This window comes from Stegostoma tigrinum, chromosome 14 (assembly GCF_030684315.1).
Source record: "Stegostoma tigrinum isolate sSteTig4 chromosome 14, sSteTig4.hap1, whole genome shotgun sequence".
Taxonomy (NCBI): domain Eukaryota; kingdom Metazoa; phylum Chordata; class Chondrichthyes; order Orectolobiformes; family Stegostomatidae; genus Stegostoma; species Stegostoma tigrinum.
This window is the reverse complement of record NC_081367.1, coordinates 71122697-71138507: the sequence shown is the minus strand read 5'-3', so window position 1 is coordinate 71138507 and position 15811 is coordinate 71122697.

Here is a 15811-nt window from a genome sequence, read left to right as displayed (position 1 = left end):
CTGCTTTGCGGTCTTGTTCTTAATAGCCCTGACGACAGATGGTGTGTTACACAGCATGCAAACCTGTTTGCCTTGCACTCGTAACGAGCATTGCCACTGGTGACCCTCCAGTAATGTCATCAACATTTTGATTTCAGCTTGCATTACCTGTCATCACTTACTTCCTGTGGTGCTTTGTACATCGCATGTTGTTGACAAGAGCACGTGGTTGTTAAAACAGCTTAAATTCTGACCAACCTCTAAGAGATCTGTCAGCGGAATTCAGTAACAGGAATAACTTTATATTTAATGTATTTCATGTAAGTAGGAGCCTTTAAGATAATGAAATATCATAGAAGGTACTGAGAGTGCATTGTAAAATAAAAGTTTGGCATTGAGCCACAATGGAAATGTTTGGAGTGCCGACCCAGCTTTATTATGGAGATGTGTTTTCAGAAGTATCTTTAAAAAGGATGGAGAGAGGCAGCGATGTACATAGGGAATTATAGACTGTAGCCTAGACAACTGAATGCATGGTTGCAAAATGTGGAGGGATTATATTTAGAATGCACAAGAGGCTAGAATAAGAGATAGCATATGGCTCAGAAAAAAATATTATAGAGACACAAATGGCTATGGAGGGATTTGCAAACAAGGAGGCATTTAAAATAAGGAGATAATAAGGTGTTAAGAAGGGTCCAGGCTCAAAACGTCTGCTCCTCTGATGCTGCTTGACCTGCTGTGTTCATCCAGCTCTACACCTTGTTATCTCAAATTCCCCAGCATCGGCAGTTCCTACTATCCCTTTAAATTAGAGGCTTTGACTGACCAGGAGCTAAGCTAGGTGAGTAATCACAGAGCTGAAAGGGGACCAGCAAGACATTCTTAGAGGATCAGCTGTGTCAATGCTCATTAGAAGTCTGAGGCAATCACCATCAGAGTTTTTAACCGATCTAAAAGTCATGACATGGGCAGTAGATGACTTCAAGTTTGCACTTGAATGTGGGAGACCAGCAGAAATGCATCGGAACAGTCAGATCTACTTCATCCACTTAACAATGAGAGTCTTTGATGACCATGGCATTTGTAATGACATCAAGATCCTTGTGTATATTCCTGACTTATCTAAATGGCTCCAAAACTCGTACTATATGTGGAGGCCACCTCAATGCCCTGAAGGAATACCGCCAATGTTGTTTGAGACAGATTCTCTGCACAAGCTGGAAGGACAGATTACTAACATCAAAATCCTTGAAGCACCCTGTAGAACCAATATCGAGTCCATGATCATCTGAAACCAACTCTACTGTACAGACCATATATTTAGGATGCGTGAGGTCTGACTGCCAAACCGAATCTTCTTTGACCAGTCAAGGAAGGCACTCAAGTGAGAGGAAGACAAGGGGGAGCATTTCAAAGTCTCCCTGGAGACCTCCCTCAAGAAATGTAATGTAGATGTCAATGCATTGGAAAGCCTCACTCAGAAGAAACCAACTTAGATGAAGATCCTGTACGAAGGGTTACAATTCTTCAAGAATACCCATCAGCAAGAGAAGGTATGGAAAAGGAAACAGAAAAACAAACGCCAATAATTTGGAGGCCAAGGACTAATTCCACTTCCTGCTAAATGTGTGGTGGGACATTTGGCTCTCAGATTGGCGTCATTGACCACACAAGGACCTACAGAATGCACGGCCAGTGACACGGAATCTCCTCTGTTTACAATCATACTCATTAGCAGTTGCTGGCCAACAATAAGTCAGTTAGAGCTATGGAAAAGAAAAAAAAGAGTAGGAGAGGATTTTAGCCGCAGATGAGCTGAGACAGGGGCTGATGATGGGTGAACTCATGCAGCTGGCAAAAGTCTGTCTTAGCAGTGTGAATATGAAAGGTGAAGCCCATCTCCAGGGTGAATCTGACACCAAGGCTGCCAACAGAGAGAAGGTTGGACTTTGGTGGTAGGAACTGAATTTGGAGTGGGCAGTAAAGAAGAAAATCAGCTTCAGTCCTCCAAATATTTAACTGGAGGAAATTTCCATTCTTTCAGCACTGGATAGACAGCCTGGATAATTATTAACAGTGGAGGAGAGCTGAAGTAAACAGACGAGCATGCTGTCAAGTAAGACAGTTGGCAAGCAGGCGGACAAAGCACAAAGTTCTTCTTAAAACCTTAGGAACATGAGGATAGGATCTGGAGGACATGTCCATGCACCTCCTGCTGACTGGTCTTTGGAAAATGATCTCTCTCGAGTTCAATTAAAACATCAATGCGATACAGTTAATTCATACCCCACCCTGAGCAAGACTAAAAATTGCCATCTTCTGTCATGCAACAACCGCAAATTTGATTTTCTTTAAATAACTAATTCCAGGTTTCACTAAGATGTAATGAAATAAAATATTAACATCCTATGTCAGTGGCTTATTTAAATGAGTTGGTTTGCAATTTCATTATAATAAATGTTGAAGCAAAAAGCGTGGGAGTGCAACACCCACCTGGCACATGAATAACATAAAACTGCTTCATTATATCCATGTGACCAGCACAATACCCCCTCCCAGAGCTGATTTCATATATTGTAGAAATAATGGTTAATGCTGAGCAAAACTTTGTTCATACTAGAAATGTCTCTCAGCATTCAGTGCGACATGGATGGAACAGGGATTGTGTGCATTTTTGTGCTCTATCTAATAATCGGAGTTCAGTTGAGCACAACTTGGGAAGCAGGCGTAAAAATGTCATTTTGTCCATCATGTAATCCCCCTCAAAACAAGCGTCCACCATTTTGGCCTGAGCAAGGGGTGTGAAAAATTGACCATAAAGTGTCAATCCCACTGCTAGATATTCATCTTAATTCTCATTCCTATTGAAGATGTGGCCAGAATCTGGATCATTGGAAATTTGTTAGATGACCAGAGATGCGTAGTGGGCTCACTCGAGTGTCTGGATTCACTTGCTCCCTGGAAATTACCTGGGAAGTTTGAACATGAATGCAACAAGTCATGGATAATACCCAGGTCTGGGCTGATAAGAGACAAATGTCACACAAGTGCCAGGCGATGACTATCTCAAATGAGAGAGAATCTAATCGCTACACCTTGAAGTTCAGTGCTATTACCATCATTGAATCCCTAAAAGTGAATATGCTACGGGTTACCTAAAAAAACTGGACTGGACTAGCTATATAAACAAGTGGTATAAAGGCAGATCAGAAGCTAGGAATACCTAGATTAATAGTGAACTTCTGTATAGGATGGGCTGAAGAGCGAAAAGTAATGATAATATTCAATAGCTCCATGAGAAAATCGCTTTAATAGGGTGGGAAAATAGGCTGGGAAATTTTAGAATAATACTTAACAAACTGTATGACGTTGGATGAGTTCTGTGCACGTCCCTGTATGTGCTGCAGACAGTACAATTTTTAAAAAAAATTTGCTTTCTGTATGACCCAGCAGTTTCATCCATTGTATCTGTTGTTTTCTGTACTGGTTGTTTGTGATGTTGTATGAGAGAGACAGTTTTATTCCAAGCTGCTGCTGGACTTTGCTTAGGCTCGGAATTGTGAACAAGTCCAGGGATGAATCGAAGCCTCCAGACCAGCCATCAACTGAGACTTGTTGAGAATATGAGCCTTGTTGCTTTTTCTAGGAAAGTGTGAGACTTGTTGCTTTTTCTCCTCTTTTATTTTTCATTTATTATTACCACAATAATAATTTATTATTGTCATTTATAATAATTTATTATTACTTAAAAAACATTCATATTTAAGCAAATTGTTGTTGTTGAGCATTCTGTGTACTATATTTACCCGAATCTGAAAAGAACTGCTCAGATACATGCTGTAATTCAAGACTCCTTCAGCACTGCAGCCTCACAGCGCCAGGGACCCAGGTTCAATTCCAGCCTTGGGTAACTGACTGTGCGGAGTTTGCACATTCTCTCCGTGTCTGCGTGGGTTTCCTCCGGGTGCTCCGGTTTCCTCCCACAGTCCAAAGATGTGCAGGCTAGGTGGATCGGCCATGCTAAATTGCCCGTAGTGTTCAGGGGTGTGTGGGTTATCAGGGTGTGATGCTGCACGGGGCGGTGTGGACTTGTTGGGCCGAAGGGCCTGTTTCCACACTGTAGGGAATCTAATCTAATCTAATCTTCTAACTTCCCAAAACCGGTCCATGCAAATCAGAAAGGTGATGGAATGCTTCAAACTTGCTGAGATATGTGCAACTCCCACAGCACTCATGAGGCTTGACAGCATCCAGGGTGAAGCATCCCACTTGATGGCACCCATCTACCATCTTAACTATTCAATCTCCTCACCATTGACACTCATGCAACATGTGCTATCTACAAGATGTCCTGCAGTAATTCACCAGGGCTCCTTAGATGATACCTTTCAAACCCATTGCTTCTACCATCTAAAAGGACAAGGGCAGCAGATACATGGGAACACCACCCCCATCAAGTTCCCCTCCAAGCCGCTCGCCATCCTGACTTGGGAATATTTTGTTGCTCCTTCACAAAATCCTGGGATTTCCTTCCTGATAGCACTAGTGAGTCCCCCAAAAACTGCAGCGGGGGGTGGGGTCAATTTTCTCCCAATCAATTTGAGATGGCAGTAAGTATTGGCCTCACCAGCGATGCGCACATCCCATGAATGGATTAAAAAAAAAGCAATTTGCAATGAGTGATTTCCTTGATTTCCCGCAAAAGGCTTTGAATTTGAGTCAGATATTTTGCACAGTTCTGGCTTACATATCGGGAAAGAGAATTCTAGTCTAGTACCTGAGTAGGTATAGAGCTGACAGAATGTGCACCTCCCCCCCACCACCCACCAGACAATGATTCCCACCTCAAAGCCTTGGTCTCTGAGACCTCCTTAACCTTCGACTTCCTCCTCCTCCTGACCACACCTCCACCACCTGCCTCCCATTGAATCTCCGACATTCCCCTAGTAAATCCCTGACTCTCCCCGACCCAACCTGACAAGGGACCACCCACCTACTGCTCACACTCCAACTCCCCCTGACCTGAGCTAACGGAACAAGCTCTCCCGATTTATCTTCCAGAAGGAATCTGTCAAGGTGCAAGATGAAAGGCTCTTGGATTAATGAAATGGCGATATTGTTTTAAGCTATGGTGGTGATTGGCTTTGAGAGGGTTATGCCTCTGCTGCTGTTCTCATGCATTTGCTGCTTTTATCACACTAAGCAATATGCTGTTGTGCCCTAGAAATTGTAATGAAAGCTTCAGCAATCTAGGCAAGCATTCCATCACATACCAGCATATGAATTACCAGCTCTTTATTAATATCATGGCTGATTCTTTTTTATTTCAAATTGGACATTCCCACACATTGTCCACAAACATTAGCAGAAAACATCTGCCTCCACCTTTGAAGAAAATTACTGAACTTACCTCTGTTACATACTGAAGGATAACTATTTAAACAGAATCCAAGTTGACACGTCTGGTAAGAGCTTTACTTCAGTTAACCAAACGCTAGAAAGTTCACACCTCACTGACTAATTGCTCCTGCTGCTCCTGAGGGTCAGTGGTGGAGGGAGTAGGACGCTTGTGGGTGCGGTGCCAATCAACGGGCTGCTTCTGAGGAACGGACATTGGACCGGAAGCATTAACTCTGTTTTGTCCTTCACTGATGCTGCAAGACCTGCTGAATTTTTTCAGCAACTTTGTTTTTGTGTTTTGTCCTGAATAATGTCAAGCTTGGATAGCTTCTGCGCTGGAGGAGTTGCAAATGTTACTGAATTGCAACCAATCCTGCTTCTGGATAAGATGGCAGAGGTAGCAGAGTAGGAGGTGTCTGAGTTCCTTGTCAGACCATTCCCTTTCACATGACTGACTCCAAGTTTTATTTTAAATGTTATTTTTCTTCATTTAACTTTTATTGAGTCACGGAGATGTACCGAACGGAAGCAGACCTTCAGTCCAAAACATCCATACCCAGATATCCTAAATAAATCTAGTTCCATTTGCCAGCATTTGGCTTGTATCCCTCTAATCTTTCCTTTTTATATACCCATCCAGATCTCTTTCTAAATGTCGTAATTGTACCAGCCTCCAGCATTTCCTCTGGCAGCTCATTCCATTCACGTGCCACCCTCTGTGTGAAAAAAAGTTTCCCCTTAAATCCCGTTTTTGTTTTTTTCACCTCCAAACTTAAACCTCTGCCCTCTAGTTTTGGACTGTCCCTCCCCAGGTAAAAGACCTCACCCACCCACCTCATCCATGTCCCCATATGATTTTGTAAACCTCTATAAGGTCACCCTCTCGGCCTCTGATGCTCCAGGCAAAATCTTTCCAGTCTATTCAGCCTCTCCCTGTGGCTGAAACCCTCCAACCCTGGCAACATCCTTGTAAATCTGCTCTGAGCCTTTTCAAGCTTTGCAACACCTTTCCTGTAGCAGGGAGACCAGAAGTAGATACAATATTCCAAAGAATCAAATAAATTTTTTCTTCTTTCTGCAGCTGTGGTGATGGAGAGAGCTAGCAGGAATCAGTTGAGTGGCCATGGCAGTTGTAGCTTGAGCAAGTGTCCCAGCATCCATGAATTGGGGTCAGTTCTCCTCCTTTTGTGTCTGCAAAGTTGGCGGAGTGAATGATCTCTCAATCCTCGGAAGTTACTTTGGATGGTCAGTCTTTTCTGAGAAGCTGAACGGGCCCTGGCCCTCGAGAGCGGGGACAGCCCCATTGGATTGGCTATGGCAGAGGCTGGAGTATCGGCGACAATGAAGCGGCTTTGGCAGAGGTGGCATTCTGGGCCTGGTCTGCAGGGACTGCTTCCTCGTCGGAGTCACGGCCTCAGGGATAACTTTGGTGGCTGCGTGGGTAAGGTGCGTCACATAGCCACTTATGAAATCAAGAAGCCGTGTTTGCAATAACAATGAAATTTGTGTTAACATTGTATGCATTATCTCTTTTTTATAATTTATGTAATTAAAATGGTACTGGATTAATTATGGTGACTTCTACACATTTTACTGTATTTTCATAAATACATGTTACAATAAATTTGTAAAGGAACTTTTCCAATGATATCCCGGGACTGAAGTGTTTGGCATCACCTCAACAAGCATAGCCATCATCCCTGGGCTGGTTAGACTCCAAACAATGGGGATTCCTGTAGAATTCAGCTGGGCTGGGAGTCATTAATCCCACACTCTGTGACTTGATATTGACTTGACCTGAAAGGAACCTCACTTCTTCTGTTTAACTCCTTTGCTTTCCTCAGATCGAGGCCGTAATGAAGTTAGATAACAAGAGGCCCAATGAACCTGAACTGAACATCAGTTAGCAGATTGTTCATATCACTTGACCACTCCTTCCATTTCTGTTGATCATTGAGAGTAGCTGGATTGGCAAGTATTTGTCTGGGTGGGATCTTTTGTGGTCTTGTGGATGGCACATATCCCTTCAATTTTACACATTGTTGAGTAGCTGTACTAAAGCAACTTGGGTGGGGGCATGCAACACTCCAGTTAGGATGTCATCAGGGCCCGGAGCGCGGGTCTCTGAAAGTGGAGTCACAGATAGGCAGAGCAGTAAAGAAGGCTTTTTGCAAACTGGTCATCATCAGTCAGGGCACTGAGTACAGAAGTTATTTTCCAGTTGTAAGGAGGTTGGTGAGGCCGTGCTTGGAGTATTATGCTCAGTTTTGGTCACCTTGCTATAGGAAGGATGTTATTAAACTGGGTTTAGCTGACCAGCAATAAAGGTAAAGTCACAATAGTCCCAGAGGACCATAGGGTGTTTGTCTTATCAGAGAGTGACTACTGACAGTGGTTTAACCTGAGGGCCACCACACCACAGGCAAGGGGCGGGGTTGAGGCATTGGGATCTGCATGGTAACTTCAGTTGGTGTAGGAGCTGATCAATAATAGACAATATGAATCACTCATGTACTTCTGTTAAAATTTCAACCTCTTTTGATAATAAGCCTTGAGGGTGCTGCTCAGTTACACTAATTAGCCTCAATCTGGAGTCAAGAGGAATTCATCCCTCTGTTGGTAAACATTGCTGTCGTAGTCACTGCAGAAAACTTTCAGGACTCCCACCTCTGTCTATTTCTGGCCTCTGCAGATAGGGGATGCAGGGGTTTGGAAATACATTTCCCAGGTTTCAAAAACTAGTTCAGCTTGAAACAGTTGCCTGGGAGAATGGAATTGGCATTAAACACACAGTTTGCTGGGTTGGCATGGTAGCTCAGTGGTTAGCACTGGTGCTTCATTTCACCAGTGATCTGGGATCGATTCCAGCCTCAGGCACCTGTGTGGAGCTTGCACATTCTCCCTGTATCTGTGCGGGTTTCCTCTGGGTGCTCTGGTTTCCTCCCACAGTCCAAAGATGTGCAGGTTAGGTGGATTGGCCGTGCTAAATTGCCCCTTGCATCTAGAATGGGAAATACAGGGGTTGTGTAGGTGGAAGGCCTGGTTGGGATGCTCTTTGGAGGGTTAATGCAGATCCAGTGGACCACAATGTCCTGTCTCCACATTGTATGGATTCTCAGGGGTTGACTGGGTAGATATGGATAAGTTGTTACTCGTTGTGGCAGGGTCTAAGCCCAGAATGCATCGTCTTAGCGCAAGGATGGCCCCTTTGAAGATGGAGACCAAGAGGAATTTGTTTTCTCAGAGGAGAGTGAATCTGTGGAATTTCTTTAACACCGAAGACTTTCCAAAACTGGGCCATTAAGTATGTTCAAGCTGGTCAGACAGAAATTTTAAATCAGTAAGGAAATAAAAGATTTTAGGGGAAGAAAAGACAGGAACGTGGAGTGGAGGATTAACAGAACAACCATGATCTTATCAATTGGCCAAATGCACTTCTGCTTTTATGTGGCATGGCCTGATTGTGTTCTTACGATCAACAGATGGAGCATGCAAACTGGATAGCCTCAGACTCTGCGCGGGTGATCCTCCAACAATGTGCGGGCAAAAGGCAGGAATGCAGAATTGATGCTAATCGAATTAGCCAAGATCTCATTGAATGACAGACGAGATTCGATGGGTTGAATGGCCTGCATCTGCTCTTATACCTTTTGATCTTCTGAACTGTCTGAACAGGCCAGAACGATACATCAGCTGTCAGTTTAAAAGTCAACTCAGCTTACCTTGTTTTGTTGTGCAAACTGATCCTGGTTCTTTTGCTTGCCAATGTGTGTAGAGGGGGCAACGAGATGAAAATAAAATCCTGAAACTGCAAGTGGTTAGCCTATATTTAATTTTCAAAGATCACAGCTTCGATGAAAAGGGTACATGACCAGTTTCATTTCAGATGAAAGATACTCTGTTTATTTTGAAACAAGGAAAAGGGGCTTGTAGCCAGACAGAAATGCAAAGGTTTCCTTTTTGAGATTGTCCATTAAGTTAACACCACCATCAAACAACAACTGCATAAACATCCGAGGCCCCAGGATAAACTTTATGGTGCCATCTGTGGTCTGATCTGAGGCAAATTGGATGTCAGCAATATTTAAAAGACTCGTCAGGATGCTTTCATGTGAGAAGTTTTATCTTCAAAAAAGAGAAAGTCTTTTGTGTGTTTCAATCTCAGGGTAATGTCCATCGTCTGCAGCTAGTGGATCGGGCAGCTTGTGAAAAGAGCCCTTCATGAGGCCGAAACATCCCAGTGAGCGGCAGTTGGAAATATTTGTTGTGTCAGCTGCATTTTGTCCACATCGTAACAATGCACAGTTGTCACATAAAAGTATTGAAAGGACCAGCAGTTGGAATATGATTTGTGTTTCTAGCATGTGGAAGGAGGCATCCATTTCATTGACCAATAAGATGAGTAACATTAAGACAATGATCTACAAATAATGTAAGTATTATATACTTTCTTCACAAGGAAATTATAGAACCCCTACAGCATGGAAGAAGGCCATTCAGCCCATTGAGTCCACACTCGCCCTCCAAAGAACAACCCACTATGTCTTTGCAGTCAATACACCTCACTTGCACATCTTTAGACTGTAGGAGAAAACCCGAAGGAAAACCTACACACAGAATGTGTGATTTCCACGCAGATAGTCACCCAAAGGGGGGATTGAACCCAGGTCCCTGACATCATGAAGCAGCAGTGCCAACCACTAAGCTATCACACCACCCCAATTATGATGAAGTGATTGCTGTAATCTTCTGTTGGGAGATAGCAGTGCAATAAAACTAGATGTCACAATACTTCTTCTCCAACCCATTCCCTAAAGCTGGTCTTGGGTAGGCCGAGAAGTATTATCACAGATTCATTAATCCAGAGACCCAGGTAATGCCCTGGGGACTAAGGTTTGAATCCTGCCACAGTGGATGGCAGAATTTGAATTCAATAAAACTCTGGAGTTCAGAGTCTAACAATGAACATGAAACCATTGTTGGGAAAACCCATCTGGTTCACTAGCGCCCTTCAGGGAAGGAAACTGCCATCCTTATCTGGTCTGGTGTACATTTGACTCCAGATCCACAGCAATGTGGTTCACTCAACTGGTGTCTGGACAGTAACTGCTAGCTTAGCCTGTGACCCCTTCACCCAAGTAATGAATTTTTTTAAAAAAACTTCATTTTGTAGAAGGAAGTGATAATTAAATGATGTTTGTTTGTTTTAGTAATTTCATACTTGAATTTGAGGGATGTAAAATTGATAAATTGTTTCTCAACCAATGTGCCTGTTACATAAACACACAAAATCGCCTACCCTTGTGAAGTTTTTGTGCCTGACACATGCCCCTTGGCCAATGACGAAAGTATTCTTGAAATCCAGTCTCATCTTTGCTCCCTTTGAGTTAGTTTTTGACATTCTGTTTACCTTTTCTTTTATTATTCTTTTCAAGAATGCTCCCTTTTTCTAACAGTCATGACAAACAAAGCACTGTTAGAAATAAAGATGCAACTTTCTTTATTTGGAGAGTTTGACAGGGACTAAGAAGGGCCTCCAAAACCTTTCCACCCATTATCCTCCCTTCTCCCATTCATTCTTCTCTGCTACTCCTTTGATTTTTCTAACCTTCCCAATGTTATAACGAATGAACTAGTGTGCAGTAAATCTAATACTATCTGACAAATATGGAACAGAAGTATCCCGATTGATGAAATATTCTGGTTCATCAAGAGGTCTACGTAATCAAAGTAGAAACGTACACTACGTTATAGAAATGAAATGCAGGGGGCCTACACATGACTGATGTATTTTGTTTAAAGCATAAATTACTTAAGTAATAATCCAACTTAGCCTGAAATAAAACTTTCCAACAGAAAGCCTTATTACTCACCTCCTCAACTGACGACTCAGATATCACAGTGGATTTTGATTTGATTTATCACTGCCCCTGTACCGAGGTACAGTGAAAGGTGTTATCTGAGTGGGGCCGAACAGGGATAGCATAGGGAACTTGTGTGTGGAGTCTGGGGAGGTAGGGGAAGCCCTAAATGAGTTTTTTGCTTCTGTCTTTACGAAAGAAACGAACTTTGTAGTGAATGAAACCTTTGAAGAGCAGGTGTGCATGCTGGAATGGATAGAGATAGAGGAAGCTGATGTGCTGAAAATTTTGTCAAACATTAAGATTGACAAGTCGCCAGGCCCGGACCAGATTTGTCCTCGGCTGCTTTGGGAAGCGAGAAATGCAATTGCTTCGCCACTTGCGAAGATCTTTGCATCCTCGCTCTCCACTGGAGTCGTACCTGAGGACTGGAGAGAGGCAAATGCAATTCCTCTCTTCCAGAAAGGAAATAGGGAAATCCCCGGCAATTACAGACCAGTAAGTCTCACGTCTGTCATCTGCAAGGTGTTAGAAAGGATTCTGAGGGATAGGATTTATGACCATCTGGAAGAGCATGGCTTGATCAAATACAGTCAACACGGCTTTGTGAGGGGCAGGTCATGCCTCACCAAACTTCTCGAGTTTTTTGAGGATGTGACTAGAAAAGTTGATGAGGGTCGAGCTGTGGATGTGGTGTATATGGACTTCAGTAAGGCATTTGATAAGGTTCCCCATGGTAGGCTCATTCAGAAGGTCAGGAGGAATGGGATACAGGGGAACTTAGCTGTCTGGATACAGAATTGGCTGGCCAACAGAAGAGAGCGAGTGGTAGTAGAAGGAAAATATTCTGCCTGGAAGTCAGTGGTGAGTGGTGTTCCACAGGGCTCTGTCCTTGGGCCTCTACTGTTTGTAGTTTTTATTAATGACTTGGATGAGGGGATTGAAGGATGGGTCAGCAGGTTTGCAGACGACACAAATGTTGGAGGTGTCGTTGACAGTATAGAGGGCTGTTGTAGGCTGCAGCGGGACATTGACAGGATGCAGAGATGGGCTGAGAGGTGGCAGATAGAGTTCAACCTGGATAAATGCGAGGTGATGCATTTTGGAAGGTCGAATTTGAAAGCTGAGTACAGGATTAAGGATAGGATTCTTGGCAGTGTGGAGGAACAGAGGGAACTTGGTGTGCAGATACATAGATCCCTGAAAATGGCCACCCAAGTGGACAGGGTTGTTAAGAAAGCATATGGAGTTTTGGCTTTCATTAACAGGGGGATTGAGTTTAAGAGTCATGAGATCTTGTTGCAGCTCTATAAAACTTTGGTTAGACCGCACTTGGAATACTGCGTCCAGCTCTGGTCGCCCTATTATAGGAAAGATGTGGATGCTTTGGAGAGGGTTCAGAGGAGGTTTACCAGGATGCTGCCTGGACTGGAGGGCTTATCTTATGAAGAGAGGTTGACTGAGCTCGGTCTCTTTTCATTGGAGAAAAGGAGGAGGAGAGGGGAACTAATTGAGGTATACAAGATAATGAGAGACATAGATAGAGTTGATAGCCAGAGACTATTTCCCAGGGCAGAAATGGCTAGCACGAGAGGTCATAGTTTTAAGCTGGTTGGAGGAACGTATAGAGAGGATGTCAGAGGCGGGTTCTTTACACAGAGAGTTGTGAGAGCATGGAATGCGTTGCCAGCAGCAGTTGTGGAAGCAAGGTCATTGGGGTCATTTAAGAGACTGCTGGACATGCATATGGTCACAGAAATTTGAGGGTGCATACATGAGGATCAATGGTCGGCACAACATCGTGGGCTGAAGGGCCTGTTCTGTGCTGTACTGTTCTATGTTCTATGTTCTTCTATGTTCTATGTTTACAGGGCAAATCGTACTATACAAGTGCTTCAGGGTAATAGAACAGAGTGCAGGATGCAGCGTCACAGCTGCTGAGAAAGTGCAGAGAGTGACAGAAACATAGAAGAGAGGAACAGGAGGAGGCCATTTGGCCCTTCGAGCCTGCTCCAACATTCATCATGATCATGGTTGATTGTCCAACTCAATAGCCTAATCCTGCTTTCTCCCCATAACCTTTGATCCCATTTGCTCCAAAAGCTGCATCTCGCCACCTCTGGAATACATTCAATGTTTTGGCAGCAACTACTTCCTGTGGTAATGAATTCCACAGGCTCACCACTGTTTAGGTGAAGAAATGTCTCTTCATCTCCGTCCTAAATGGTCTACCCTCGTACTGTGACCTCTGGTTCTGGACACACCCACCATCGGGAGCATCCTCCCTACACCCACATTAACAGTAAAGAACAAAAGACAAAGTTGCTGGAAAAGCTCAGCAGGTCTGGCAGCATCCGTGAAGGATAAAAGAAAGCTAACATTTTGGGTCTGGTGACCCTTCCTCAGAACTGGACCAGAACTCCAGTTCTGAGAGAGGGTCACCGGACCAGAAACATTAACTCTGTTTTCTCCTTCACAGATGCTGCCAGACCTGCTGAGCTTTTCCAGCAACTTTGTCTTTTGCTCCTGACTCACAGCGTCCGCAGTTCTTTCAGTTTTTTATTAACAGTAAAGAGTTTCATTCAAAAACCTGATAACAGAGGAGAAGGTGTTGTTCTTGAATCTGTTCATATGCGTATACAAACTTTCATACTTTCGGCCCGATGAAAAAGCATGGAAGAAAGTATAATCCAGGTGGGAAAGGTCTTTCATTGTGTTGGTTGCTTTTCTAATGCCGTTGAAGTATGGATGAAGTATGGATCATGATAAAGATGGTTCTGCTGTAACACGCGTTTCTTCAGCGCGAATTGGTTTTAACACAATTGAAGAATTTAGACCATGATTTGTAGAATGTGAAGTTTCCTTTCCTTTTCCTTCAGCATTGGCTACAACATGATTCCGGCCCCATTAGTTTAAATGGTGCTGCTCTTGAGCGATTTTGTTACAACACAAGATCATATGAGGACAGAACTATTGTGTTGTCTCAGAAACGACTGTATTGGAGGAGAAATTGACTCAAAATTGAATCAACTGTTGATATTTTTGTGTGCCATTCAATTGAACAAGTATATTTATGCTGAGGTAAATAAATTTTCAAAACTGCAATAATACGGTAAAATTTACATTGTTTGAAGTCTATCATTATCTTGCTGGTTTATCAAGAGTGCTGGTTCATTAGGTGCCAGGTAAAACAAAGTTTGCTGTAGTATTAAAATCAGTGCCCTAGCTCATATCTGCACTCAGAAGTCCTACATTCAACAACACCAGAGAGATTTTCATCATTAACTGCACCCACTGTGTCAGCACTGAGTGGCCTATCACTCAGAAAACCATGAGTTCAATCCCACCCCCAGGATCTGAGCACACTGTCGAGCATAATACTTCAATGCAGTGCAGAGGGAGTGCTCCACTGTTCGATGCACTTTGTTCCAGATGATAAGTTAGACAGAAGCTCCTTTGGTTGTTGTGTGAATGCGAATAATTCTATCTTCAAGCAGGAAGTGCTCCATGTGTTTTGGTCAATATTCATGCTGAAAATAATATCATTTCTGGAACCTGTGAGTGGAAGGCTCAGAGGTGTAAGTTAACCATTAAAAATGTACTTTTTATGTTAATTTATGGGATACAGGTCTGGTAATTATTAGTCTTTCCTAATAGCTCTTGAGAAGGTGCTGAAGAATTGCTTTCTTGGGCTGCTGCAGCCCATATTTAAATCTAATTCAAGTGAACAGTCCCACTAATGTTTTGAACTCAAGGATCAAAGAGTTAGTGTGTGAGAGAATAATAACGGTGGTTTTATTGAACAGGGGTGGATTCCCAAAATTAGCATTGAGTTGCATTCTCAATGTGAAATTTTAATGGGACACCCTAGTGCTAGATGTGACTGAGGACTGCTTGGAACTCTCAATGAAGGGCAATGGAAAAATACTTAGCATTTTCCAGCTGTGTTATCCTTCACTATAATGAGCACTTTAAAACAAAGAGTGACGAGCTTCTTTGTAACAACCTTAGACATTGTATAAATTTTGTGTAAAATTATCCAGTGAACAGCAGGAACAGCTCTTAGGTATTGATTTTATTTTTTTTGGATGCACTATTGTTCTGCCAATCAACATGACGGCCTCCAAGAATGAAACGTTGCTGTCACTTCCTGTCCAAGTGGCAACTGCTTTTATATCAAATACAGCAGGTGTCTGGAACTGTAAGCACCAACAATGAACCCCCACGCTCAACCTCAAAAGGACATTCTGCAAGCTATTTGGCTTGAAGCTGCTGCACAAGATGCTACATATTAGAAATGCCCCGTGATACATAAATGAAACAATTACCATGTTCAAGATATTGTGCAAACTCCCCTTCCTTCTCAGCATCAATGTTGTACTTTGCAACACCTCAGTATGTTGCTGACTGCATTGGTTCCTGATCCTAGGCCCTTCCTGCCATTGAATGCAATGTACCAGAGAACAACAGCTCAGAAACATATTTGCCAGAGGATCTAATTACCTCATTCATCCTTACCGCTAGCTCAGTGTATAAAACAACTGCTGCATGCAAATAAATTGAAGTCT